Below are 27,551 nucleotides of genomic sequence, written 5' to 3'. Positions count from 1 at the left end.
ATTCTGTGAGGAGACCTGCAAAACATGCACTGTGTGGGGTCCTGAGGACCGAGTTTGAGAACCTGTGCCGTAGGAGACCACACCAGGTGAGTGGACACTTGGTGGCGTGAGAGTGGCTTGCTCACGTTAACATTGATTAAGGTACAAAGGAGCAAGTAGTAGATACAGCAGACCAAGAGGTCAGCGAAGTCAGAAAACCGCTGACAAAGTCAAGTGAAGCTCTGAATACCGCGGCCTAAAAGGTCAGCAAGGTTTCTGTGTAGAGAGCGCAGCCCAGGGGGTTGGCGTAGAACCCATATAGGCCCGTTTTGAAACGCTCCGGCTGAGGTTTCGCAGCCTGAAAAACGATTCCATTGGTCGTACAGCGGATAAGTAACAGTTACCTATATGCTGTGCGATTGTACCGCGCGTTAGTGGGTGCAATATTTAGCTCAACGTGATACCCTTTTACGACATTTGCGTAAAATCGCGGGATCATAGGCGCTAAGTGTAGGACACGCAACGTGATTTGTGTAACAGTTTTTTTAATTTTAAGGGAGTTTCGCTGGTCACTCAGGAAATCTCCAACGACCAATATTTACTGGTTAGGGTAAGTCACTCCCATACATTTCCAGTAAATAAAGGTTACACAGGGGCCCTAGGTTGGGTACGACCGGCGCTGACGACAGTGTTTAGGTGTATTGGCCAACGTGGGCGTGAGTGGGTGAGAGCACTCGTTGAACTTTCACCGTTGCCTTATCACTGAGTATTTTGATTTTTTGTAGGAATTAGCTGAGAAGGCAATACCTGCAAAAGATGGGGGCCAGTTGCTCAAGTAAGGGACGATCAACCAGGGTTCAGGTTGATATTCCGCGGCCCAAGGGGTCGGCAAGGTACATAATGTGTGAGAAATATGGATCACACGCAGAGGTTTTATGCAATGAATGGGAACGTATGACTGCGGAAGATAGGGAACCATTCCCTAAGGTAGGCAGTTTTAGTACAGAGGTGTTGCAGAATTTAAGGATTAGGATATGTCTGTTAAAATCCCGAAAAGAAAGGGTCAGACACTCAAACTGTTTACATTTATGGCAACGAGAGAGTAATATGCAAAGGGATCTAGCTCACGCAGCTGGTTCCAACCCTGGCAGGAAACTGATTGCAACTGCACCACCACCGCCGTATATTACAGGGGAGAAAGTGGCTACAGACAATGACATACTGATATATGCTAAGAGTAAAATTGATAAATGTAGTAATGATAATAAGAATGAACTTAATAAATGTATTAATGCTAACCCGTGCAAGTTGTATCCCATCTTAAACTTCCCTCAGGAATACGAGCAAGAAGATGAACCCAGCACGATATCGGCACTTTCTCCAGCAGCCACCATACAGGACACCCAGGTGGGCACGGCCCAACCGGTAAGAGCAGTAGTAAAGCCCCCTAGCGGAGGGATAAGTGAGGTCGTGTCCACAGGTAAGTACGGTACAGTACATTATGCAGAGACAATTGCACCTCACATTGTAGAAGCAACCCAGAACGATGTAATTGAACTAAATCCTGTCAGGGTGATCGCAGTCCCCAATGGGAAGACTGACGCTCAGGGAATCACTCCCGTCAGGAACATTGCTATGCATTGTCCTTGGTCCCGGACAGAATTGAGAACAATTATGTCTGAATTTCCCGATCTCAGAAAGGACCTAGCCGCATGTCAGAGGTTTATTAGAGAACTAGGAACGCCACCGAACCCACAAACAAAGATTGGCGGACAGTGCTACGGGCATGTTTGCCCTCCAATATTGACCCTGTGAAATTCATTGCTGATTGTAAATTAGACGCAGAAGTACCTCTCACTGATGAATACACTCAGGAGAATGTAAAACAGATCAATCTGCAGTTAGGGGTATATTTCCCTACTGTTGTCAAGTGGAATAAAATCTTTTCCATAAGACAAAAAGAAGGTGAAACTGCTTCTGAATATTTCCATCGAGCACTGCAGGAAATGGCTAGATACACTGGGGTCGAGGACATTAAGGAAAATGTACATCATAGAGAGGTAGCTGTGTCCGTATTAATGGACGGCTTGAAAGAAACATTGAGAACAAGGGTACAAACCACTCAACCTAACCGGAGAGGTATTTCGGTGGCTGCATTAAGAGAGTCCGCTATCGAGCACGATCGGAACATCATTAAGCACAGGGAGTCACAGGGGGATAAGCTGATGACCATAAGTATCAAAGCCCTGACAACGAAGCCACATCAGCCAAAACCCCACACCCCTGATGGTAAGTCGTATGTAGTGAAATGTTATAATTGTCAGAGAGAAGGACATTACGCACGGAATTGTAATTATAAAAGCAACGTATATCGACCCCCTAGACCAGAACATGACTCACAGCATGATACACGTGATTGGGATCAGGGATCACATAGGAAAAATTTTGGGCCGCACCTGTAGTCTGCAGCCAGTGAAGTTGATTGTTAGCCTTGGTAGTAAACCTGAGGTCACAGTTGATGTAGCTGGTAGATCAGGGGTGGGCAATTATTTCAGCTGAGGGGCCACTTGACAATTCCTGTCAGTATCCGAGGGCCACACACAAAATAGCAGCTCCCCCCACTTGCCAAAAATATAGGGACGTGGCTTCATGTGGAAGGAGTGTGAACAAAAAATAATACAGATTCGTATTAGGTTGCACAATAGTCTCCATTATTCAAATTGCGCCACTTACACACATTACAGCAGGTAGAGCTCCCTTTTACACAGTACGGAAGGTAGAGTCCCCTTTTACACATTGACATTTTATTTAGGATAATTATTGCGCAGCAAGCAAATTATCCAGTGTCTTATGGCCCCTGGGGAAAGGTGTGACACAGTGAAAGGACACGGGGAGTGTGACACAGTGACAGAACACGAGAGGTCACAGATAAGAGTCGGCACACACACAGTCCAGTCTCCGGGGGCAGCCAGCATCTTTGGGGAAGCTGGACATGCCCCCGGAGCGAAAGAGAAAAGACCCACCAGGCCATGCCCCTTTTAGATTAAGCCACACACCCTTTTAGGGCACCACACTGCTTGAGCGGGGGGGTGTAATAGTACAGAGTGCGCTACGGGTGTCACCACACCCGGTGACGCCTCTGGGCGACACGGTGACAGAACATGGTGGGGTTGACAGTGACAGAACACCATGGGGGTGACACGGTGACAGTACATGGGGGGGGTGACACAGTGACAGAACATGGGGGGGTGACACAGTGACAGAACATGGTGGGGGTGACACGGTGACAGCACACGGTGGGGGTGACACGGTGACAGAACACGGGGGGGTGACACAGTGACAGAACACGGTGGGGGTGACACGGTGACAGAACACGGGGGGGTGACACGGTGACAGAACACGGTGGGGGTGACAGTGACAGAACACCATGGGGGTGACACGGTGACAGTACATGGGGGGTGTGACACAGTGACAGAACATGGGGGGGTGACACAGTGACAGAACACGGTGGGGGTGACACGGTGACAGCACACGGGGGGTGACACAGTGACAGAACACGGGGGTGACAGTGACAGAACACGGGGGTGTGACACAGTGACAGAACACGGGGGGGTGTGACACAGTGACAGAACACGGGGGGTGACAGTGACAGAACACGGGGGGGTGACAGTGACAGAACACGGGGGGTGTGACACAGTGACAGAACACGGGGGGGTGTGACACAGTGACAGAACACGGGGGGGGGGTGACAGTGACAGAACACGGGGGTGACACGGTGACAGAACACGGGGGGGTGACACAGTGACAGAACACGGTGGGGGTGACAGTGACAGAACACGGTGGGGGTGACAGTGACAGAACACGGGGGGTGACACGGTGACAGAACACGGTGGGGCTGACAGTGACAGAACACGGGGGGGGGCTAGTGACAGTGACAGAACACGGGGGGGGTGACACAGTGACAGAACACGGTGGGGGTGACACAGCGACAGAACACGGGGGTGTGACACAGTGACAGAACACGGTGGGGTGACACAGTGACAGAACACGGGGGGTGTGACACAGTGACAGAACACGGGGGGGGTGACACGGTGACAGAACACGGGGGTGTGACACGGTGACAGAACACGGTGGGGGTGACAGTGACAGAACACGGGGGGTGACAGTGACAGAACACGGGGGGGGGTGACACAGTGACAGAACACGGTGGGGGTGACACAGTGACAGAACACTAAGGTGTGACACAGTGACAGAACACAGGGGTGTGACACAGTGACAGAACACGGTGGGGGTGACACAGTGACAGAACACGGGGGGTGTGACACAGTGACAGAACACGGGGGGTGTGACACGGTGACAGAACACGGGGGTGTGACACAGTGACAGAACACAGGGGGGTGACACAGTGACAGAACACTGGGGTGTGACAAAGTGACAGTACACGGGGGGGTGACACAGTGACAGAACACGGGGGGGGTGACACAGTGACAGAACACGGTGGGGGTGACAGTGACAGAACACGGTGGGGTGACAGTGACAGAACACGGTGGGGGTGACACGGTGACAGAACACGGGGGGGTGACACGGTGACAGAACACGGTGGGGGTGACAGTGACAGAACACGGGGGGGGTGACAGTGACAGAACACGGGGGGTGTGACACAGTGACAGAACATGGTGGGGGTGACACAGTGACAGAACACGGGGGTGTGACACAGTGACAGAACACGGGGGTGTGACACAGTGACAGAACACGGTGGGGGTGACACAGTGACAGAACACGGGGGGTGACACGGTGACAGAACACGGGGGGGGTGACACAGTGACAGAGCACGGGGGTGTGACACGGTGACAGAACACGGGGGGGTGACACAGTGACAGAACACGGGGGGCGACAGTGACAGAACACGGGGGTGTGACACAGTGACAGAACACGGGGGGGGGGTGACGGGGTGACAGAACACAGGAGGGTTTGGTACAGCGAGAGCTAAAGATCTCTCCCCCCAACCTAAAAACAGTCTGACGCCACTGTCCGCACACACAAATACACACACTCTCACATATATATATCTATATATATATATATGTACACACACACACTTTCTCTCACTCACTTTTCCCATTAACTTACTGATCTGGCTGGCAGTGGCAGGAAGGATGGATCTGCAGCAGTCTGGCTCTTGTCCCGTGTAGCTCCGCCCCCTGAGGTCCTGTGTAGCCCCGCCCCTTCATCGACACGTAGCCCCGCCCCCTTTTCGGCTGAACACAGCCGTTATCACTGGGGAGTCTGGAAGCGGGAGGAGGAGGCTGCTACAACGCAGCAGCAGCAGGGGAGAGAGGCGCCGCTGGCAGCTTAGAGGTACTGCAGTGCAGAGCAATGACAAGCAGCTCAGCTGGTCGGGCCGCTTGTCATTGCTTGCTGGTGGGAGGCAGTGGGCCGGGCAGGATCGGTTTGCGGGCCGCAACCGGCCCGCGGGCCGTATTTTGCCCACCCCTATGGTAGATCATTCCTTGTAGATGCAGTGGCGGCCAGGTAAACTCTGTGATCTATCTCTAAAGTTTGCTCTTCATCTCTGACGTTCACCGACAGATTTACAGCTCAAACGCCACATATTTACTCGGTCTTTTCAGAGGTCTGCCCAACCCCAGTATATCTTACCAGCATCATTGTGCCTGGCCATGCACAGAGGGTGGAGAGTGGAAATACTGCTGAAGGGAGACTGTGCAGAGATACCGATAGACATGATGGTGTGACAGCCTGATGGTGAACGCAAATCTGACAAATTTTCTTTTTATTATTCTCTCTCTCTTTTTCTCTAACGTCCTAGTGGATGCTGGGGACTCCGTAAGGACCATGGGGAATAGACGGGCTCCGCAGGAGACTGGGCACTCTAAAGAAAGATTTAGTACTACCTGGTGTGCACTGGCTCCTCCCTCTATGCCCCTCCTCCAGACCTCAGTTAGAATCTGTGCCCGGCCAGAGCTGGGTGCTTTTAGTGAGCTCTCCTGAGCTTGCTAATAAGAAAGTATTTTAGTTAAGTTTTTTTATTTTCAGAGAGCTTCTGCTGGCAACAGACTCTCTGCTACGTGGGACTGAGGGGAGAGAAGCAAACCTACTAACTGCGGCTAGGTTGCGCTTCTTAGGCTACTGGACACCATTAGCTCCAGAGGGATCGAACACAGGACCTGACCTTGTCGTCCGTTACCGGAGCCGCGCCGCCGTCCCCTTCGCAGAGCCAGAAGTCAGAAGCCGGCAGAAGCAAGAAGACATCGAAATCGGCGGCAGAAGACTCCTGTCTTCACATGAGGTAGCGCACAGCACTGCAGCTGTGCGCCATTGCGCCCACACTACCCACACACTCCGGTCACTGTAGGGTGCAGAGCGCAGGGGGGGGCGCCCTGGGCAGCAATTAGGATACCTCTTGGCAAAAAGACACATATATACAGCTGGGCACTGTATATATGTACGAGCCCCCGCCATTTTATTACACAGACCCGGGACAGAAGCCCGCCGCTGAGGGGGCAGGGCCTTCTTCCTCAGCACTAACCAGCGCCATTTTCTCTTCACAGCTCCGCTGAGAGGAAGCTCCCCAGGCTCTCCCCTGCAGTATCAAGGTAGAAAAAGGTAAAAAGAGAGGGGGGGCACATAAATTTAGGCGCAAATTATCATAAACAGCAGCTACTGGGTAAACACAAAGTTACTGTGTAATCCCTGGGTTATATAGCGCTGGGATGTGTGCTGGCATACTCTCTCTCTCTGTCTCCCCAAAAGGCCTTGTGGGGTCCTGTCCTCAATTAGAGCATTCCCTGTGTGTGTGCGGTGTGTCGGTACGTTTGTGTCGACATGTTTGACAAGGACGGTTACGTGGAGGCAGAACAAGTGCAAGTGACTGTGATGTCGCCGCCGACGGCGCCGACACCTGATTGGATGGATATGTGGAAGGTGTTAAATGATAACGTAAGCTCCTTGCATAAAAGGTTGGATAATCAGTCAGGGTCTCAACCCGTGTCTGATTCTGTATATGTATGGGGAGAAAAAGCAAGAGGTGACTTTTCCCCCTTCACATGAATTAAATGAATTATGTGAAAAAGCGTGGGATTCCCCCGATAAGAAAGTGCTGATTTCCAAAAGGTTACTTATGGCGTACCCTTTCCCGCCAACGGACAGGATGCGCTGGGAATCCTCCCCTAGGGTAGATAAGGCTCTGACACGCTTATCTAAGAAGGTGGCCCTGCCGTCACAGGATACGGCCGCCCTAAAGGATCCTGCAGATAGGAAGCAGGAAAGTATCCTGAAGTCTGTTTATGCACACTCAGGTACTATACTGAGGCCGGCAATAGCGTCGGCCTGGATGTGTAGTGCTGTAGCAGCATGGACAGATAATCTGTCTGAGAAAATGGATACCTTAGACAAGGATACCATTTTACTGACCCTGGGGCATATAAAAGACACTGTCCTATATATGAGGGAGATGCCCAGAGGGACATTTGCCTACTGGGCTCTTGAATAAATGCAATGTCAATTTCTGCCAGAAGGGTCCTGTGGACTCGGCAATGGACAGGTGATGCCGACTCCAAAAAGCACATGGAGCTGTTACCTTACAAGGGTGAGGAATTGTTTGGGGACGGTCTCTCGGACCTAGTTTCCACAGCTACGGCTGGGAAGTCAAACTTTTTTCCATATATTCCCTCACAGCCTAAGAAAGCACCGTATTACCAAATGCAGTCCTTTCGATCACAGAGAAGCAAGAAGGTCAGAGGTGCGTCCTTTCTTGCCAGAGGCAGGGGTAGAGGAAAGAAGCTGCACCATACAGCTAGTTCCCAGGAACAGAAGTCCTCCCCGGCTTCCACTAAATCCACCGCATGACGCTGGCGGCTCCACATGTGGAGCCAGGAGCGGTGGGGGCGCGTCTCCGAAATTTCAGCCACCAGTGGGTTTGCTCACAGGTGGATCCCTGGGCTATACAGATTGTGTCTCAGGGATACAAGCTGGAATTCGAAGTGATGCCCCCTCGCCGTTACCTCAAATCGGCCCTGCCAGCTTCCCCCATAGAAAGGGAAGTAGTGTTAGCGGCAATTCACAAGTTATATCTCCAGCAGGTGGTGGTGAAGGTTCCCCTCCTTCAACAAGGAAGAGGATACTATTCCACAATGTTTGTGGTACCGAAACCGGACGGTTCGGTCAGACCCATATTGAATTTAAAGTCCCTGAACATTTATCTGAAAAGATTCAAGTTCAAAATGGAATCGCTCAGAGTGGTCATTGCAAGCCTGGAAGAGGGGGATTTTATGGTGTCTCTGGACATCAAGGATGCTTACTTGCATGTCCCCATTTATCCACCTCATCAGGAGTACCTCAGATTTGTGGTACATGACTGTCATTACCAATTCCAGACGTTGCCGTTTGGGCTCTCCACGGCACCGAGAATATTTACCAAGGTAATGGCAGAAATGATGGTGCTCCTTCGAAAGCAAGGAGTCACAATTATCCCATACTTGGACGATCTCCTCATAAAGGCGAGGTCCAGAGAGCAATTGCTAATCAGCGTAGCACACTCTCAGGAGGTGTTGCAACAGCACGGCTGGATTCTGAATATTCCAAAGTCGCAGCTGATTCCTACTACGCGTCTGCCTTTTCTGGGCATGATTCTGGACACGGACCAGAAGAAGGTGTTTCTCCCGGCGGAGAAGGCTCAAGAGCTCGTGACTCTAGTCAGAGACCTCTTAAAACCGAAACAGGTGTCGGTGCATCGCTGCACGCGAGTCCTGGGAAAGATGGTGGCATCATACGAAGCCATTCCCTTTGGCAGGTTCCATGCGAGGATCTTTCAGTGGGATCTGTTGGACAAGTCGTCCGGATCGCATCTTCAGATGCATCGGCTGATCACCCTGTCCCCGAGGGCCAGGGTGTCTCTTCTGTGGTGGCTGCAGAGTGCTCACCTTCTCGAGGGCCGCAGGTTCGGCATACAGGACTGGGTCCTGGTGACCACGGATGCGAGCCTCCGAGGATTGGGGGCAGTCACTCAGGGAAGAAACTTCCAAGGGTTGTGGACAAGTCAGAAAGGGTTGTGGACAAGTCAGGAGGCTTGTCTGCACATAAATATCCTGGAACTAAGGGCCATATACAATGCCCTGAGTCAAGCGGAGCCTCTGCTTCGCAACCAACCGGTGCTGATTCAGTCAGACAGCATCACCGCAGTGGCTCATGTAAACCGCCAGGGCGGCACAAGAAGCAGAGTGGCGATGGCGGAAGCCACCAGGATTCTTCGTTGGGCGGAGAATCACGTGCAAGCACTGTCAGCAGTGTTCATTCCGGGAGTGGACAACTGGGAAGCAGATTTCCTCAGCAGGCACGACCTCCACCCGGGAGAGTGGGGACTTCATCACGAAGTCTTCACTCAGATTACAAATCGATGGGAACTGCCACAGGTGGACATGATGGCGTCCCGTCTCAACAAAAAGCTACAAAGGTATTGCGCCAGGTCAAGAGACCCTCAGGCGATAGCTGTGGACGCCCTGGTAACACCGTGGGTGTTCCAGTCGGTCTATGTGTTTCCTCCTCTTCCTCTCATACCCAAGGTGCTGAGAATCGTAAGAAAAAGAGGAGTGAGAACAATACTCATTGTTCCAGATTGGCCAAGAAGGACTTGGTACCCGGAACTGCAAGAAATGCTCACAGAGGACCCATGGCCTCTGCCTCTCAGACAGGACCTGTTGCAACAGGGGCCCTGTCTGTTCCAAGACTTACCGCGGCTGCGTTTGACGGCATGGCGGTTGAACGCAGGATCCTAGCGGACAAAGGCATTCCGGATGATGTTATTCCTACGCTGATAAAGGCTAGGAAGGACGTGACAGCAAAACACTATCACCGTATATGGCGAAAATATGTTGCCTGGTGTGAGGCCAGGAAGGCCCCTACAGAGGAATTCCAGCTGGGCTGGTTCCTGCACTTCCTACAGTCTGGAGTGACTATGGGCCTGAAGTTGGGGTCCATAAAGGTCCAGATTTCGGCCCTATCCATTTTCTTTAAAAAGGAACTGGCTTCTCTTCCTGAAGTTCAGACGTTTGTTAAGGGAGTGCTGCATATTCAGCCCCCTTTTGTGCCACCAGTGGCACCTTGGGATCTCAACGTGGTGTTGGGTTTCCTGAAATCCCACTGGTTTGAGCCACTTAAGACCGTGGAGCTAAAGTATCTCACGTGGCAGGTGGTCATGTTATTGGCCTTGGCTTCGGCTAGGCGTGTGTCAGAATTGGCGGCTTTGTCTTGTAAAAGCCCCTATCTGGATTTCCATATGGACAGGGCAGAATTACGGACTCGTCCGCAATTTCTGCCGAAAGTGGTGTCATCTTTTCATTTGAACCAACCTATTGTGGTGCCTGCGGCTACTCATGACTTGGAGGATTCCAAGTTGCTTGATGTAGTCAGGGCTTTGAAGATCTATGTAGCCAGGACGGCTGGAGTCAGGAAGACTGACTCGCTGTTTATCCTGTATGCATCCAACAAGCTGGGTGCTCCTGCTTCAAAGCAAACTATTGCTCGCTGGATCTGTGGCACGATTCAGCAGGCTCATTCTGCGGCTGGCTTGCCGCATCCAAAATCAGTGAAAGCCCATTCCACAAGGAAAGTGGGCTCCTCTTGGGCGGCTGCCCTAGGGGTCTCGGCATTACAGCTTTGCCGAGCAGCTACTTGGTCGGGTTCAAACACATTTGTAAAGTTCTACAAGTTTGATACCCTGGCTGAGGAGGACCTTGAGTTTGCCCATTCGGTGCTGCACAGTCATCCGCACTCTCCCGCCCGTTTGGGAGCTTTGGTATAATCCCCATGGTCCTTACGGAGTCCCCAGCATCCACTAGGACGTTAGAGAAAATAAGATTTTACTCACCGGTAAATCTATTTCTCATAGTCAGTAGTGGATGCTGGGCGCCCGTCCCAAGTGCAGACTTTCTGCAATACGTGTATATAGTTATTGCTTACTAAAGGGTTATGTTATGTGGCATCAGTTGAGTGATGCTTGTTTGTTGTTCATACTGTTAACTGGGTAAGTTTATCTCGAGTTATATGGTGTGATTGGTGTGGCTGGTATGAGTCTTACCCTGGATTCCAAAATCCTTTCCTTGTAATGTCAGCTCTTCCGGGCACAGTTTCCTTAACTGAGGTCTGGAGGAGGGGCATAGAGGGAGGAGCCAGTGCACACCAGGTAGTACTAAATCTTTCTTTAGAGTGCCCAGTCTCCTGCGGAGCCCGTCTATTCCCCATGGTCCTTACGGAGTCCCCAGCATCCACTATGGACTACGAGAAATAGATTTACCGGTGAGTAAAATCTTATTTTTTCATTTTCCACGGATGGTTTATTTAACACAACAGTTAAACACATTGTAATACAGGATTTATGTTCCCTACAGAAAGGTCGCGGACTCGGAAAGAATAGCGTATCACTGGAGTGTCTGTTCCGGGAAGACTGAGAGGCAGCACTGTTGAGACGGCACCTGAGCACGGAGAACAACAAGACTAGAGGCGGTTGTCGTACCAGTGTTCTTTTTCTTTTCTTTTTTATTATTTTCTCCATCTCCCATTACCCTCCTTTCCCCCCTTCCTTGCTCCTTTTTCTCTCCCCTTAACAAGATGGACTTACCCCAAGAGACTGCATTCCGGGTTTTCCTGTTGACCCTGTTGTTGACCAGAGCAGTCTATTTCGGTGAGAGTACCAGAGAGGTCGAGAAAGGATCTGGAATGGGTTCTGATGGCAAGGACGGATTTGTAGAATTCCAAGAGCAACACATCCACCGAGCAAAGGCGAGTATCAGAAAACGATCTGGTAGTCAAGAAACTAGGAGGCACTGTGAAGGGTTATTGGCTGAGGAAAATTGTATTTGTAGAAACTGTGAAAACATAGTTGAGGACGGGTGCATCCAGAGATGTCAGTCCAGCCTTAATATCAACATGGACCGTCATCCATTGAGTGATTATCACTCATTAGTGGGTAAGGTTTTAAACCAAACAGAATGCTGGGTGTGCTCACAAGTACCTCAAGGTCAGAGCAAGTCAGGACTAGTACCGTATCCATTAACAATAGATGAGGTACTTGAATTAAGGGGTGCGAGACCGGTGGACAAGAAATTTAATATTTCTAAGCCCCCTAGTTTGAAGCTCCACCAATATCATGTGGATAGGTCCTTAGTGTGTTTCAACATTTCCAATTCCCGAAAGCCGGGAAATTGGGAAGTGACATGGAATAACCAAACCATGGCATTTTCACACAGAGCTGACAGAATGCCTGTAGACCCTGAACTTATACGCCAAATAGCCGATGGTGGAAGGTATTTTCGGTGTAGGTATACTCTAGGAAGTAAGGCCATGCGGGTTGGAGAAATATCACCAGGGTACTGTGCGCATATCATACAGCCTGATACATGTACTGAACAGATGAGAGAGATAGGGATATGATTTTTCACTTGGAAAGTTTGCAATATGATAATGTCATATTCTGTCCCATATGTTCTCCCCGATGATGCCTATTTCATATGCGGGAGGAAGGCTTATAAGTGGCTTGCCCCAAACTCAGGGAGATTGTGTTACATTGGAAGAGTGTTGCCAGAAGTAATGACCATAACCCATAATAAGATGAAAGACGTTCACCGCAATGCTCAAGCTCCTTACACTCATACTCACTATGAACACATCGTTAAGAGACACCTTATAGATAGGACAGAGCACGCAGCCTCTGATTTGATCCACGAATCCACCGGGATTCAATTCCTACTCGCGTTAGATATCACCCGTACCGCCAGAGGAATTATAAATTATAGGTATATTCATGCGCTAGCGAACCTGATAGATAATATCACCGAGATGTATAATGACACCTTCAGGTATACAGGGAGGGAGTTGCAAGCTTACAAAACGGAACTGATCCAGCACAGGATGGTTCTCAATTATATCACAGCGGTGACAGGCGGGTACTGTGTCACCTTGGCAACTCAGTATGGTGTGAAGTGTTGCACGTACATTACAAACAGCACTGACGACTCAACCAAGGTCATAGATCAAAAGATGGACGATATCTTGCAATTGAAGTGGGAGTTCCGGAGGAGACACAACCTTACCCTTACTGCTGTGAGTAATGAACTGACCGGCTGGGTCTCATGGTTGAACCCACGCATTTGGTTCTCAGGTTTAGGAGAATGGGCTCAAAATGTTATCGTGAGTGTAGGAAAGTTTCTCCTTTGTATCCTAGGAGTTGTCATAATGATTGGTTTGATATTTAGATGTGTTCGAATTTTAACGCGGCGCAAGCACGGTACCAAAGTGATGAGTTTGAGGAGCGGGGGCATTATTACAACAACTGATTTAATTTATGACCCATCAATAGAGACAATGTTGTGATAAGACGTGAGTCCACGGTCCATTTCTTTCACCCGTTTCTCCTTTGTTTTCCCTCAAGCAAAAATACATCCATTCGGAAAAGACTGTGATGAACAATACATCCATTTGGAAAAGACTTTTGATGAACAATACATCCATCCAGAAAAGACTTTGATTAACACTTTCAGCAAAGATACACCCATCCGGACAAGACTTCAACCAACGCCCAAGAACGATTGCACAAATGTTATGTGAATGTATTTGTAATACGTGTCTTATCTTCATCTCTACAACCTTCAGGTAGTGTCACACATAGTCGATAAGTAATACCCATATATTAGCATTCGCATATGTTCCCCCCCTCCATGTATCATCAACTAAATGTGCACCCCATTTGTTGGAAAAAGAAGCCGAAAAGAGCTCGGTAGTGTTTGTTGGCCCACTTACAGACCCTTAATACGGGATGAGAAGGATTTAATGTATACTTCGCAATACCTCGAAGCTTATCTAGAACATATACGGCACGATGATACATGCCCCTCAGACATGGATTTCATACATACATGCTTTTACTATCCCACTAGGTCATACATTTCCCGCCTACTCCTCTCCTCCTACCATCCAATCATTTTATGGATAATGTATTGTATATTTTTATCCAACCATCTGTAGATATTGTATATTTTTCTGTTTAATGTTTAGATAGTGGCAGTTATTGTTGACTGCCAAAGGGTGGACTGTTAAAGTCGAAAAATATTGTAATACATATGCCTTGTACTAACCCCATGCACATGCCCGCTGCTCGTGCACTCAGTCCTCCGTGCGTGCACATATCCGCAATTTGCGTAGGATAGCTTCAGCGATCATGCGCGTGATATGGGTATTTACGGCGGAGTTTGTGAGCGCGTAGAGGGTTATTAGAACATTACATATTTAACCCAAATAGTGCATTTTGTACCCATAGTTCCCTTGCACCACGTCAGCGAGTATTAATAGTTTAACAGTTCCTGGACTAAGAGATTCGCCTTTGCATGATAGGAAGGGTCAGATAAAGGTTGGAAGGTGATGTCTAGTATCCAGCTGTAGGGTATTTTGAGGGTAACATTCCGGTGTTGGTTAGAGAAAGATCGCATGTTCCCGCGTATAGTTATGTGCAGAAGTAGAATATAGATATTAACTGTATTTACTGTATATTATGTATGCGGCGGGAATCCAGAGGATACCACCCACAAGAGCAGTTGGGGAAGGACATCGCCCATCTATTCAAATCCACCTATGACCTCTTCTGTAATGTAAAGACACATCCCTGTGTCCAATGGACAATGAGATTACAGTGACCATTGTATTGTGTATGCATGTTGTGCATAAAAAGCCCATTGTTGCCTGGCCGGTCAGAAGACTCTCACGTATGTACATTCTCTGTAGCCATTATTCTGTTTAGTTTTATCTTGTTAGCCTGTAGTGTATGATTTGTACTGTTTACCTTTTGGAATTAATCCACTGTGGCCTTAGAACCCTGTGGTTGCAACTACAAATCAGTGTTGTGTCTTCACTTTCCTGCAAGGGTTTTAGAGTGTATTTATCTGTATAAGTATTGATAAGGTGTACGCACTGCGGTTACTTTATACCGTCAGCGCTACTTAAGGTTTAAGGTATAACATCGTTGCAGTACTTTGCTGCTAAGGGTTTAAAGTGTAATCATATCATTACATTGTATCATTAACAAGGTTTAAAGGTTATCAATTGTGTGTGCGCACGCTGAATGTACTCTGTACACTCAGCGCGGCGTGTGTACGCCAAGTACGTACCACGTGCGGGACTCTGTATGCAAATAGCGTACAAAGTGCGTAGCACGTGTATTCAGTCTAGCGGCCATAGCGGCTCCACGGTAATAGTGTATCTAGAGGTATAGCTTTTCGGTCTAAGATAATATCGACATTATCAATATCTATATGTAAGTTATATGTGTAGTTATGGAGCTGATTGACCATTTCAATTGATATAGTCAACTGGTGGATGGTGATAAGATTGGATGGTATAATTGGTTAGTTCCAATAAATAACTAGTGCACCATGGGCATAGATTAATAAATTCTGTGGTTCTGTCCTGCAAGGATTGGACCACCGTATACCCCTGATACCTGCTCCCCGGGTGTGGTCCGCTGCTGGTCAGCCTGTGCGTGCGGCTGGGTCCTTTTTGTTGTTCCATGAATGATGCTCCGAGCATATCTGTGCAAGCAGTCGGACCGCGCTTAGGTTCCCTATCCGGAGGGAGAGGGTAATGCACCGCCAGGTGGATGCGTGGCTGTGTGCCCTTCACAAGGTGTCAGTCAATTTAAGAGGATGGTATTATCCTTGTGGGCAATAGTCCAAACCTTGTGCCCTATGTAGCATGCAATTGTATTTCTGAAGCAAGAATCAACGAGGATTCGGACACCAGCTCCACCATAAAACCTAACGTGTTTCCCTGTGAGACGTGCACCTCTGAATCGGGCACTTGGTTGCCAGTACTGCGTGCACCTCTGAATCAGGCCCTTGCTCACAAGTACTGCGTGCACCTCTGACTCCGGCCCTTGCTCACCAGTACTGCGTGCACCTCTGGATCAGGCCCTTGGTCTCCAGTACTGCATGCACCTCTGACTCAGGCTCTTGGTCTCCAGTACTGCATGCACCTCTGACTCAGGCCCTTGCTCACCAGTACTGCGTGCACCTCTGAATCAGGCCCTTGGTCTCCAGTACTGCGTGCACCTCTGACTCAGGCTCTTGGTCTCCAGTACTGCGTGCACCTCTGACTCAGGCTCTTGGTCTCCAGTACTGCATGCACCTCTGACTCAGGCTCTTGGTCACCAGTACTGCATGCACCTCTGACTCAGGCTCTTGGTCTCCAGTACTGCGTGCACCTCTGACTCAGGCTCTTGGTCTCCAGTACTGCATGCACCTCTGACTCAGGCCCTTGCTCACCAGTACTGCGTGCACCTCTGAATCAGGCCCTTGGTCTCCAGTACTGCGTGCACCTTTGACTCAGGCTCTTGGTCTCCAGTACTGCGTGCACCTCTGACTCAGGCTCTTGGTCTCCAGTACTGCATGCACCTCTGACTCAGGCTCTTGGTCTCCAGTACTGCATGCACCTCTGACTCAGGCTCTTTGTTTCCAGTACTGCGTGCCCCTCTGACTCAGGCTCTTGGTTTCCAGTACGGCATGTACCTCGGATTCAGGCCTTTGGATATAATATATATATATTCCAGGTAAGGGATGGCAATCTAGGAGCAAGCTTTCAGTGTCTTCTTTATACCCGATGTACAGTCTCCTAGAGTGCCATTCCTTAACTGGAATATATTGTGCTTTGTGCTGAAGGGGCACCGGAGCAAGCTGCAACAGTACTTCAACACTAGAGTGCCGAGCATCTACACCAATATATATATATATATATATATATATATATATATATATGTGTGTGTGTGTACAGAAGTGGTTCCCCGGAGTGGGACTGGCGCGTTCCTCCGGCACTCAATGGGCTTCTGAAGAAGCTGGACGACCTAGTCCAGGGAAACGCGTTAAGGCACCTGTTGAGGAACCTCTACATTCTCTACCATTTATGATTGATCTGGATAAGGACTTTATTTTCCATTGGATTACAAAAGCTGTAGCTACCTCCTGTATTAAGTACATCCAGCAAATTATGGAAACCCCTTCAATTACCTCCGCAGACGAGTAATTACAGCTACTTTCTCTTGGAACTGTGGATGAGGTATAATCAGGGTAATACCAGCTGACTGTGCTTTATATTGCTATCTGAGGAGGAGCAGATTTCAATCCATTTAAGTCCGGGATCATTAAAATAATGGTACAGTTCCTAGCAGCAAAGTAATTATTTTGACTATCTCAGAGCCATCTAGGATTAATCTATGTTTCTTCACTATATATATATATATATATATATATATATAATTATATGTAATTATTGACTATTTAGTCTCTATTACAGTTTTAAATTGTTTTAAGATATATATATTTTCTTTTTTTTTTAAATAAAGAAATTAATTAACTGATCCATTTGTTAATATTATTATTTTTTGGACAAACGACTCATAGCGCTGGTACTTTTGCTATACTTGTGCCTTGAAACGTTGACGACTATATTTCATCCAGAGTGCCAAACTATACTGCACTTTATATATATATATATATATATATATATATATGTTTATATAATTTTCCAAATACCGACACTCCTCTGCTATGTTTGATATCTGCGTCCAGGTGCCATCTAATCCCCTAAGGGATAAATCAAATATGGTTTGCAGTAGCGGCATTCGGCAACGAATTCTTTAGGAAATTAAGACACCATCACTCTGGATTATTTCAACGTTTCAGGATCAATTTACTTCCACACTTTCGTCAGGATACAAAGTAATCAAATGACACCAACAATGCTTAAAAACCCTCTCCCTCCGAAGGTGAACCTGCCCTTAGACAGGTGTGGAGAATTAAACATATGTGTGAGACAATCCTGCACCACTTGGGTAAATCATTTTAATGATAAGAGCAGGATAATTCAAAAACAAACAAGGAATGACTGGAGATTGATTTCCAGTGCTAAGGAATTATCAGCCGTTAATCAAAAATCTATCATGCATTGTTATAAGAGAGCAAAGAACGTAAAAGATTTACTTGTGAAGAATGATATAACCCAGAAAAAAATCTTTGACAACTAGGAAAGGATGTTTTCAGTGTTTAAATTGTGTTACATGTCGATATTTGACACCAGAAAAGTTCTTTTCCCACCCACAAACGGGTTTCAATTTAAGATTGATTACTATTTTACAAATGTAGTTGTACTACAGGTCATCTATTTAATCACATGTCCGTGCAGTAAATGTTGTGTGGGAAAGAAAGTGCGCACCTTCTGTGAAAGAATGAATTTACATAGGAGTGCAATACATTTGGCACTTGAGAAGGGCAGGGGCGACCAACCGGTGGCAAAACATTTCCTTGAATCCAAACATAATATATCAGCATTAAGATATAAAACAATCGACTATGGAGGTCATTCCGAGTTGTTCGCTCGCAAGCGGATTTTAGCAGATTTGCTCATGCTAAGCCGCCGCCTACTGGGAGTGAATCTTAGCATCTTAAAATTGCGACCGATGTATTCGCAATATTGCGATTACACACCTCGTAGCAGTTTCTGAGTAGCTCCAGACTTACTCGGCATCTGCGATCAGTTCAGTGCTTGTCGTTCCTGGTTTGACGTCACAAACACACCCAGCGTTCGCCCAGACACTCCTCCGTTCCTCCGGCCACTCCTGCGTTTTTTCCGGAAACGGTAGCGTTTTTTCCCACACGCCCATAGAATGGCCTGTTTCCGCCCAGTAACACCCATTTCCTGTCAATCACATTACGATCACCAGAACGATGAAAATGCCGTGAGTAAAATTCCTAAGTGCATAGCAAATTTACTTGGCGCAGTCGCAGTGCGGACATTGCGCATGCGCATTAAGCGGAAAATCGCTGCGATGCGAAGATTTTTACCGAGCGAACAACTCGGAATGAGGGCCTATATTCCAGAATCTATTCTATATATCTTATTACAAAGATAATTAATTTGGATTCATAAGTTGGATACTATGACCCATAAGGGGTTAAATGAGCAGCTTAGCTTTGCCTGCTTCTTATAAATGTTTTAGTAACACATGTATCCTTTATAAGTGTGAATAGTAATGTGAAAGAAAACTTTGAATTCACATTACCTGTTTTTAGTATCTGTTCTGTGGAAAGAGATTAATATGGTTACAGTTTGTCTGTATTTTGCAATGCACAAATGCACATGTTCAGTTACATCAATTATGAGCTAATATCTTAACAGGTAATGATTATATATATATATACATAATGTGTTTAATATTGGGTAAAAATTCTAAGTAACCTAAAAGTATTTTAAAATACATAGGAATATTTAAATGGCTAGTGGTCATTGGGATATTTAACAAATGAGGTACATTTATGTGCTGTTGGATTGCAGAATAGGTGTGCAATATGATGTAGTGCTGAAAACATGTTTGATTATTAAGAGATGATACATGCATTGTAGCTTGCTCACATGGTATCTAAACACCTGTTCATGTTGTGGTGCAGGATTGTCTCACACATATGTTTCATTCTCCACACCTGTCTAAGGGTTCACCTTGGGAGGGTTTTTAAGCATTGTTGGTGTCATTTGATTTACATCGTATCCTGACGAAAGGGTCAACATAAATGATCCTGAAACGTTGAAATAATCCAGAGTGATGGTGTCTTAATTTCCTAAAGAAGTCGTCGCTGAGTGCCGCTACTGCGAACTCACTCTCTCTCTCTCTCTCTCTATATATATATATATATATATATATATATGTGCAGTACTATTTTTCTGGAAAAATAGGTTTAGAGTCATGACTGACTTGTAGTTTAGAGCGTCAAAATCCTGGATTTCCTAAACATAATTATTGAGTGTCTATTGTCCACCGGCGGTGATACACATCTTTTTTTTTTTTTGTCTAAATTTGGAAATTTAGATCCTAATTCAGGTTTTGCACGCAGATGCAGAGCCGGCCTTAGGCATAGGCAAACTAGGCAAATGCCTAGGACATTTGGTATGCTTAGGGGCACCAGCAGCTTCTGCTGATTAAAATGATATGCGGCATGCCTATATTCTGTGTGTGACTGCGGCTGTATCTGCATACGAAATGCTACGTTGCAGTGTATTCCTGGAAATCACTGTAATGTAGCATTTCATATGCAGATACAGCCGCAGTCGCACACAGAATATAGGCATGCTGCATATCATTTTAATCAACAGAAGCTGCTTGTGCATCCTAGCCACATAGTAATGCAAATAATATGATGCATTTTCATAAACAAAAGGCGCCCGACGTTAGCAAAGCTGCCAGCTGACTCATGGCAGGAATCTCCTGCAGAACTAGCGGCGGTGCTAGGGGGCACCAGCCAAAATCTTGCCTAGGGCATCATATTGGTTAGGGCCGGCTCTGCGCAGATGCAATTGAAATTGAACATCTTAAAGGGCCACACCGCTATTTACAACACAGCGTGTCCTGGTGTACTGGAAGTGCTAATCCAGTGCATCTAAAGACTGTTTGTATACCGTTGCGGCATTAGTGTCTCCACTGGTTCCTACCAGCGACCAGAAAACCAGCAGTACAAACTCAGCGCACCTCAGTATTCAGAAACCTGCTGCTGCCGTTTTACCACTCCTCATATCTGGGAAACCAGTAGCGCTGTTACAGCATTTCTCAGCATCCAGAAAACCCACTGCACTATCACACTACTACTCAACATCTGGAAAACCTGGTCCGTCCAGCTACAGGAAAACCTGCCTTGCTGACTCCATCAGCATTCTCCGCAAACTGCTCTGCTGGTTCCGTCCAGCTACAGGAAAACCTACCTTGCTGACACCTTCAGCATTCTCTACAGACTATTCTCTATAGGCTACTGGTTCTGCCCAGCATCTGGACAATCTGCTGTGCTGGTTCCGCCCAGCCTTCTGCCAACTACCTCGCTGGTCCTGTCCAGCATTTGGAAACCCGGCTGTGCTGGTTCTGTCCAGCATTCCACTTCCCTGCATTGCTAACTCCTCCCAGCATAGTGACACTCACCAGTATTCACGAGACTCTCAGCCCTGATGACATCCCAGCAGGGGCGTATCTAGGAGGAGGGGACCCGTGAGCAGTCTCCACTTGTGGGCCCCCTCCTCCTCCGTAGCAGGCAACACAGTTAGTGCTCTGAGCACAAGAGAGACTCTGGCACAGTGCCAGAGGCAACAGCGCTTGGGCAGGTGTCCGGGAAAATGGCACGGCGGACATTTTTCCAGAGACCTGCACAAGCGCTTTAGACTCTGGCACAGTGCCAGTCTCTCTAGTGCTCAGAACACTAACTGCGCTGCTGGTTACGGAGGAGGAGGGGGCCCACACATGAAGACGCTGATGGACACCAGAAAAGTAAGTATAGACAAAATGGAGGCGGTGTGTGCGGTGTGGGCCCAGGGCCGTCTTAACGGCAGTGTAGGCCCTTGGGAAAAGCAATGCATTGGGCCCCCTACCCATCCTCCAGTGGTAGGGGTGGGGTGTGCTATCAGCGGCAGCTTTGATGTCCCGCGGGCGGTAGGGGGTGTTCTATCTTCCGCTCAGCATGTAGGACCTGGAGCAGTAATTTCTCCTAATTACTCCTTTACTGCACAGATGGTGGGAGATGGGACGGGAGGGAGAACACTAAACTGTAGAAGGGGCATTGTGCTGAATGAAGGTGCCCTGGTACATGACTTCCGGGGTGGTAGGGGGTGTTTAATACGCAGGGGAGGGGTGGATAGTGGAGTGGGCTTAATATTCATAATTTTCTGGTGGGAGGGCAGCTTGCTTGACTGCAGATATCTCAAGTTCCTGAAAATATATTTCTTAGCTTTGAAAGGGATAAAAAACTACAGAGTTCTACCTTTCAGAAGGTTCTAGGGACTTGGGGATCAGAGGTCAGGAGCCAGAGCAATCCTCCAATGAATATATAAAACTGTATACAAGGCGTGTGGAGCTGGAGCAGGGACCAGCTGCTGGAAGGCTGATATCTCTGGTTCTGGGCACAGTAGAGACAAGCTGCTAGTGTCCAGCAAAAGGGGAGAGTCCCAGCTTTTGGATTATAGCCTCAGAAAACCTCTGTGTCAGACAGAACCTGCGATATCTGGCTTGGAAGAGCAATTAACAGGCTTGGATGGGGACCACTGCTTTCACGTTGGATATCTCCGGTTCCTCAAGGCCGATTTAAAAATATCTGGTACCCCTGGAAAGAGGGGACCCTCAGCTATCAGTCTAGGACCCTTATACTCCTGGGGCCCTTGGGCAAGAGCCCATTGAGCCCATACGAAAAGACAGCCCTGTGTGGGCCCCCTCTGGACCCAGGGGTCCGTGTGCACCGCACACACTGCACACATTATAGATACGCCACTGCATCCCAGCTACCTATTGCACTGGTGGCTCACACCACCAGTGTTCCACTTCCCTTCTACCCAAAGTCTTTTGCCAAACCTGCCACGTCTTCATGAGTAGATCATTTATTAAGCCTGCCCAGTTCTGTCCACAGCGCTCAAGTCCAGACCCAGTGTTCAGTTCTAGTCCGGGTTTACAAACAACTACAGCCGTGACATCCTCTCTCCAATATACAATGCCATGAGGGCCGGCATTTAACGTTAACCATGTCATTGGTCCAAGTGAAGTGGACAGCCAGGTGGTGGACAGCTTTGAGAGACTTGCCCACTCTTCCAGTTATCTGGAAGTGCCAACCAATTTTCAGGAGCCTCCTGCAGGACTATAGGGAGATATGCTTCAGGACAATAACCTTTTTGTGTAAAGCCTCTCCAGTGTGACTTTTGTGTTTTCTCTGTGTTTTCATTAACTTTGCTTCAGGGTATATTTCATGGAAAATAAATATTATTATACCCTTTTCCTGTTTGGCACTTTTCAATAAACTTTTCCAGATCTCCCTGCCCTGCCTGAGCAGTGTCACTCTCAGCAACTAATCTTTCAAGTGCTACCTCAAAACTCAACTTTTCATGTTTTCCTTCCTCACCCCATCCTAAGTCAATATCAAGGGGCCCAATTCAGAGTTGATCGCAGCAGCAAATTTGTTAGCAGTTGGGCAAAACCATGTGCACTGCAGGTGGGGCAGATATAACATGTGCAGAGAGAGCTAGATTTGGGTGGGGTGTGTCCAAACTGAAATCTAAATTGCAGTGTAAAAATAAAGCAGCCAGTATTTACCCTGCACAGAAACAATATAACCCACACAAATCTAACTCTCTCTGCACATGTTATATCTGCTCCCTCTGCAGTGCACAGGGGCCCTCATTCCGAGTTGTTCGCTCGGTAATTTTTTTCGCATCGCAGCGATTTTCCGCTTAGTGCGCATGCGCAATGTCCGCAGTGCGACTGCGCCAAGTAAATTTGCTATGCAGTTAGGAATTTTACTCACGGCGTTTTCTTCGTTCTGGTGATCGTAGTGTGATTGACAGGAAGTGGGTGTTACTGGGCGGAAACTGGCCGTTTTATGGGTATGTGCGGAAAAACGCTACCGTTTCTTGGAAAAACGCGGGAGTGGCTGGAGAAACGGAGGAGTGTCTGGGCGAACACTGGGTGTGTTTATGACGTCAACCCAGGAACGACAAGCACTGAACTGATCGCAGATGCCGAGTAAGGTTGAAGCTACTCAGAAACTGCTAAGAGGTGTGTAATCGCAATTTTGAGAATCTTTCGGTCGCAATTTTAAGATGCTAAGATTCACTCCCAGTAGGCGGCGGCTTAGCGTGTGTAAAGATGCTAAAAACAGCTTGCGAGCGAACAACTCGGAATGACCCCCAGGGTTTTGCCCATCTGCTAACAAAATTGCTGCTACGATCAGGTCTGAATTAGGCCCAATGTCTTCCTTTTGCTCCAAAGATAGGGCTTGTGCATATGGAAAGAGAAAAAGAAAATGGGGCATGGGCAGTTTTTTAGATTTATTATTTCATAGAATAACAATAAATAGTGCAAATAATTACACACGACTGTTAAAATTTATATTTAGGGGGGCGTGGTCTGCTTGCTGAAGGGAACGGACACGTTTGCTACGAGCTCCTGCAGTTTGGAGTTTTAACCCTTTAAAACTTCCTCCCCCTGAGCACCCTTTTCACCTCCATTATCATCCCTGCCTCTCTTGACACCCCTAAAGTGGCCTGGTCAGCGCTGCGGAATCGGGGCTCGAGCATTGGAGCTCCCGCGGATTGCGGCCTACCGGCAGCCCCCAACCCGGGGCCTCAATTTCTCCTCTGGGCCGCCGCACACTTTCGGAGCCGCGGATTCTGGACGCGGCTCTCTCCCCCACCTCCTGGTGCTTGGCTGCCGCTGGACACGCTAAGGGAGGCCTCTTCTGCTCCCCCTGCCTGCATCCTCTGCCGGGAGCTGACAGGATCTCAAGCAGCCTGACGGAGCCGCAGTACATCCGGTGGACATCTTGGAGGAGCCCCTGCACATGTCTCGATCTGCACACTCCCAGCTTGTGAGGTGAGCCTTAGTTTAGAGCTGACAGGCTCCACGCTCCCTGCTGCATACAGTTGGAATAACTGCTTATCCCCTGCCACAATATCTCATTGTTGGGTCCCACGCTGTGCTGCTCCCTGGCAGACTCATCTCCCTGCATTTAATCTCTCCTTCCAGGCTATGTGTGCTTCACCTCTGTCAGGCTAGGGGCTTGCAGGGAAGCTTTGCAGTACATAATTTACAACCCCTACAACAGTACTGCTCTCTCATAAGCCTCATCTCCACTACTGCTCAATTTCTGTGCAACATCTTCTGCTCCAGATGTGACACTAATGTTTCCTCTACTGTGCCTCATGGGCTGATGCCGTGTCGACCATCTTAATGCAATGACCCCCTGATTCACCCATGCAATATGGAGCGGGATGCCCTATGGCCGTGACCGGGGTTTCCTGCATCTGCTGATGTGTTCTACATAGCCCTCCCTGCTACTAGTCCTGCTGTTTTTCACTATGTAGGTGGATATTTGCTTTTTGATGGGAAGAACCAGAAAAAGTGGGCGGACGTCGTGCACCAAGTCATCTGGATCCACAACATCGCAGTCTAATTTGCTCCGTTATCTCATCCCTGGAAACGACACCCAGAGCGATGATAATTGTTCCGTTCCTGACTCTTCTCCTGCCGATACCGCCGACATCATGGCATCGTCACCCCAGAGTGGATCTGATACCTCTCCGGAACCCACTATGGCCGATGTCTTAAAACATCTTAGATCCCTTCCTACCAAAAAGATCTCCCTACTAAGTCTGATTTTTTTGGATTTGGAAGAGAATTGGCGCTACAGTTAAGGCGGAGATATCTGCGCTGCAGGCCGATCTATCCCAAATTAGTCATCATGTGTCTGATATGGAAAGCCACCTTGGTGATTTGGATTCTTATCAGTGACGTCTTGGAGACACCATCTCTACACACGCTCAAGAACTTAAGGCGCTTCAGCGCCGTATGGACGATTTGGACAACAGAGGGAGGAGAAACAATTTCCGGATTCGTGACATCACCGAGGATGTACAAGGGCCAGGTATCATGGATGTACTTACCAAGATTTTTAATGAAATCACTGATGCAGAACCGGACAATCTCATTCTTTTTGATCGCGCATACCGCGCACTGCTTCCGAAAGGACTTCCCTCTGAGTCTCTCCGCCTCCATTACTACCACGTTAAAGAGAATATTCTGGCAAAAGTGAGGAAACTAGATGGGATTGAATTTAGTGGCTCCAAAATCCAAATCTCCCCTGACTTATCCTGGAATACTCTTCAACATAGGCGGCTCCTCAAACCGCTTACGGATGCCCTGAAACATAAGAATATTCGCTTTCGTTGGGGCTTCCCCATGAGCATCCAAGCCTCTCATGAAGGTCGTAATCTTAGTTTACAGTCTCCGGATGACCTGGAATGCTTCTGTTCTGCCCTTTCCATCAACGCGCCATCGCTCCCAGAATGGACACTACATACTAGATTGGATCCTCCCACGCCTCCTCCAGCGCAATCACCTTGGATACCTGTTCGTAATCACAAGAGAGGCCTGGCTTCACCGCATTCTCATGCAGTAACCCCTGGTACCTGATTGCCGTCACTTTCCAATATGGATTCCTTTCTACTGTTTACTTCAGGACTTACTTGCTGGGTCTGAGACCTAGCCGGTTGTTTGCCTAAGTGTTGTCTGGATTTACCTCTGCAAGTGTTCTTTATGTGCTACGTGCTTAGGTTTTCTTATGTTGTCTCTACTACATAATGTTTATCTCCTTATCACGCTTTTGCCTTTATATCGATATGTTTATGATTCACATACCAATCTTTGTTTATATACCTACTCCCAGCAGAACATTTTGTACTAATCTTCCCTTTGCAGGATTTTGTTATCATTATGTTATTGATTTGTTAATATTACAGGTTTGGGGACCCTGGGTGGCGGTCGTAGATGCTCCGTCTCAGTTAGGTCGGTCCGTGTTTTTCTATTGGTTCATGGGTGAACAAGCTTTACCTGTGCTATCCAATGGCGGACATATAGTTTACTCTGATTCTTCTTGTTTTTTGTATGCTTCCTAGGATTTTACCTCTTTCTACTCTTTTTCCTCGTCTGTGTTTTTCTCCCTCTTTTTTTCCCCCATTCTCCCCTCCACGCATGAATGTTTATTGTGGTTCCTCTGTGGGGATGATTCTCCATCTTTTACGGTATCTCCAAGTGGGTTCTCCTGTACATCTTCCATGCTCCATCCAAAATTTACCATGGCCTCTATGAAAGCGAGGACAATGAAATAGTGGGGCAGATGTATTAACCTGGAGAAGGCATAAGGAAGTGATAAACCAGTGATATGTGCAAGGTGATAAAGGCACCAGCCAATCAGCTCCAATATGTAAATTAACAGTTAGGATCTGAGTGGCTGCTCACTGGTTTATCACTTCCTTATGTCTTCTCCAGGTTAATACATCTGCCCCTATGTTCTTATAATGTCAAAGGCTTAAACATTCCTGAAAAGCGTTCTACTCTTCTGAGAGAACTTTACTCGGAAAAGGTTGACGTGGCTTTTGTGCAGGAGACACATTTTAAACAAGATGCTGCCCCTCCCCTTAGAAACCAAAATTTTCCTCACCGGTTTTGTAGTGATAACCCTTTAGGTAAATCATTGGGTGTGGCTATACTCCTCTCTTGCCACCTAGTTATTTCAGATACTTCCCATCATGTTTTAGTGGCTGGTAGATGCCAGGTTTTAAAATGTAAGATTTTTGACCCAAGTATATACCCTGGTTAATGTCTATTCGCCCAATCAACATCAAAGGAAATTTTTAACTAAGATTATGCGACTTTTAGAACCTTTGCGTGAGGGTTGTTTAATATTAGGGGGAGACTTTAATTGGACACTAGACCCCGCTCTTGACTGTTCAACTAGGCCTCTGCACCACTCCTCCAGGGACCATCGTAGGGTACGTCAACTTTTACACGATAGTCAGTTAGTTGATCTTTGGAGATTACACCACCCCACGGTTAAGGACCATACTTTTTTCTCTACCCCTCATGCCTCTTACTCTCATCTTAAATTTTTTTGTGGACCATAAACAACTGCAGTTTTTTGCTGATAGTCGAATAGGTCAGATTACCTGGT

This window comes from Pseudophryne corroboree, chromosome 4 (assembly GCF_028390025.1).
Source record: "Pseudophryne corroboree isolate aPseCor3 chromosome 4, aPseCor3.hap2, whole genome shotgun sequence".
NCBI classification, from domain to species: domain Eukaryota; kingdom Metazoa; phylum Chordata; class Amphibia; order Anura; family Myobatrachidae; genus Pseudophryne; species Pseudophryne corroboree.
This window is presented reverse-complemented; position numbering follows the sequence as displayed.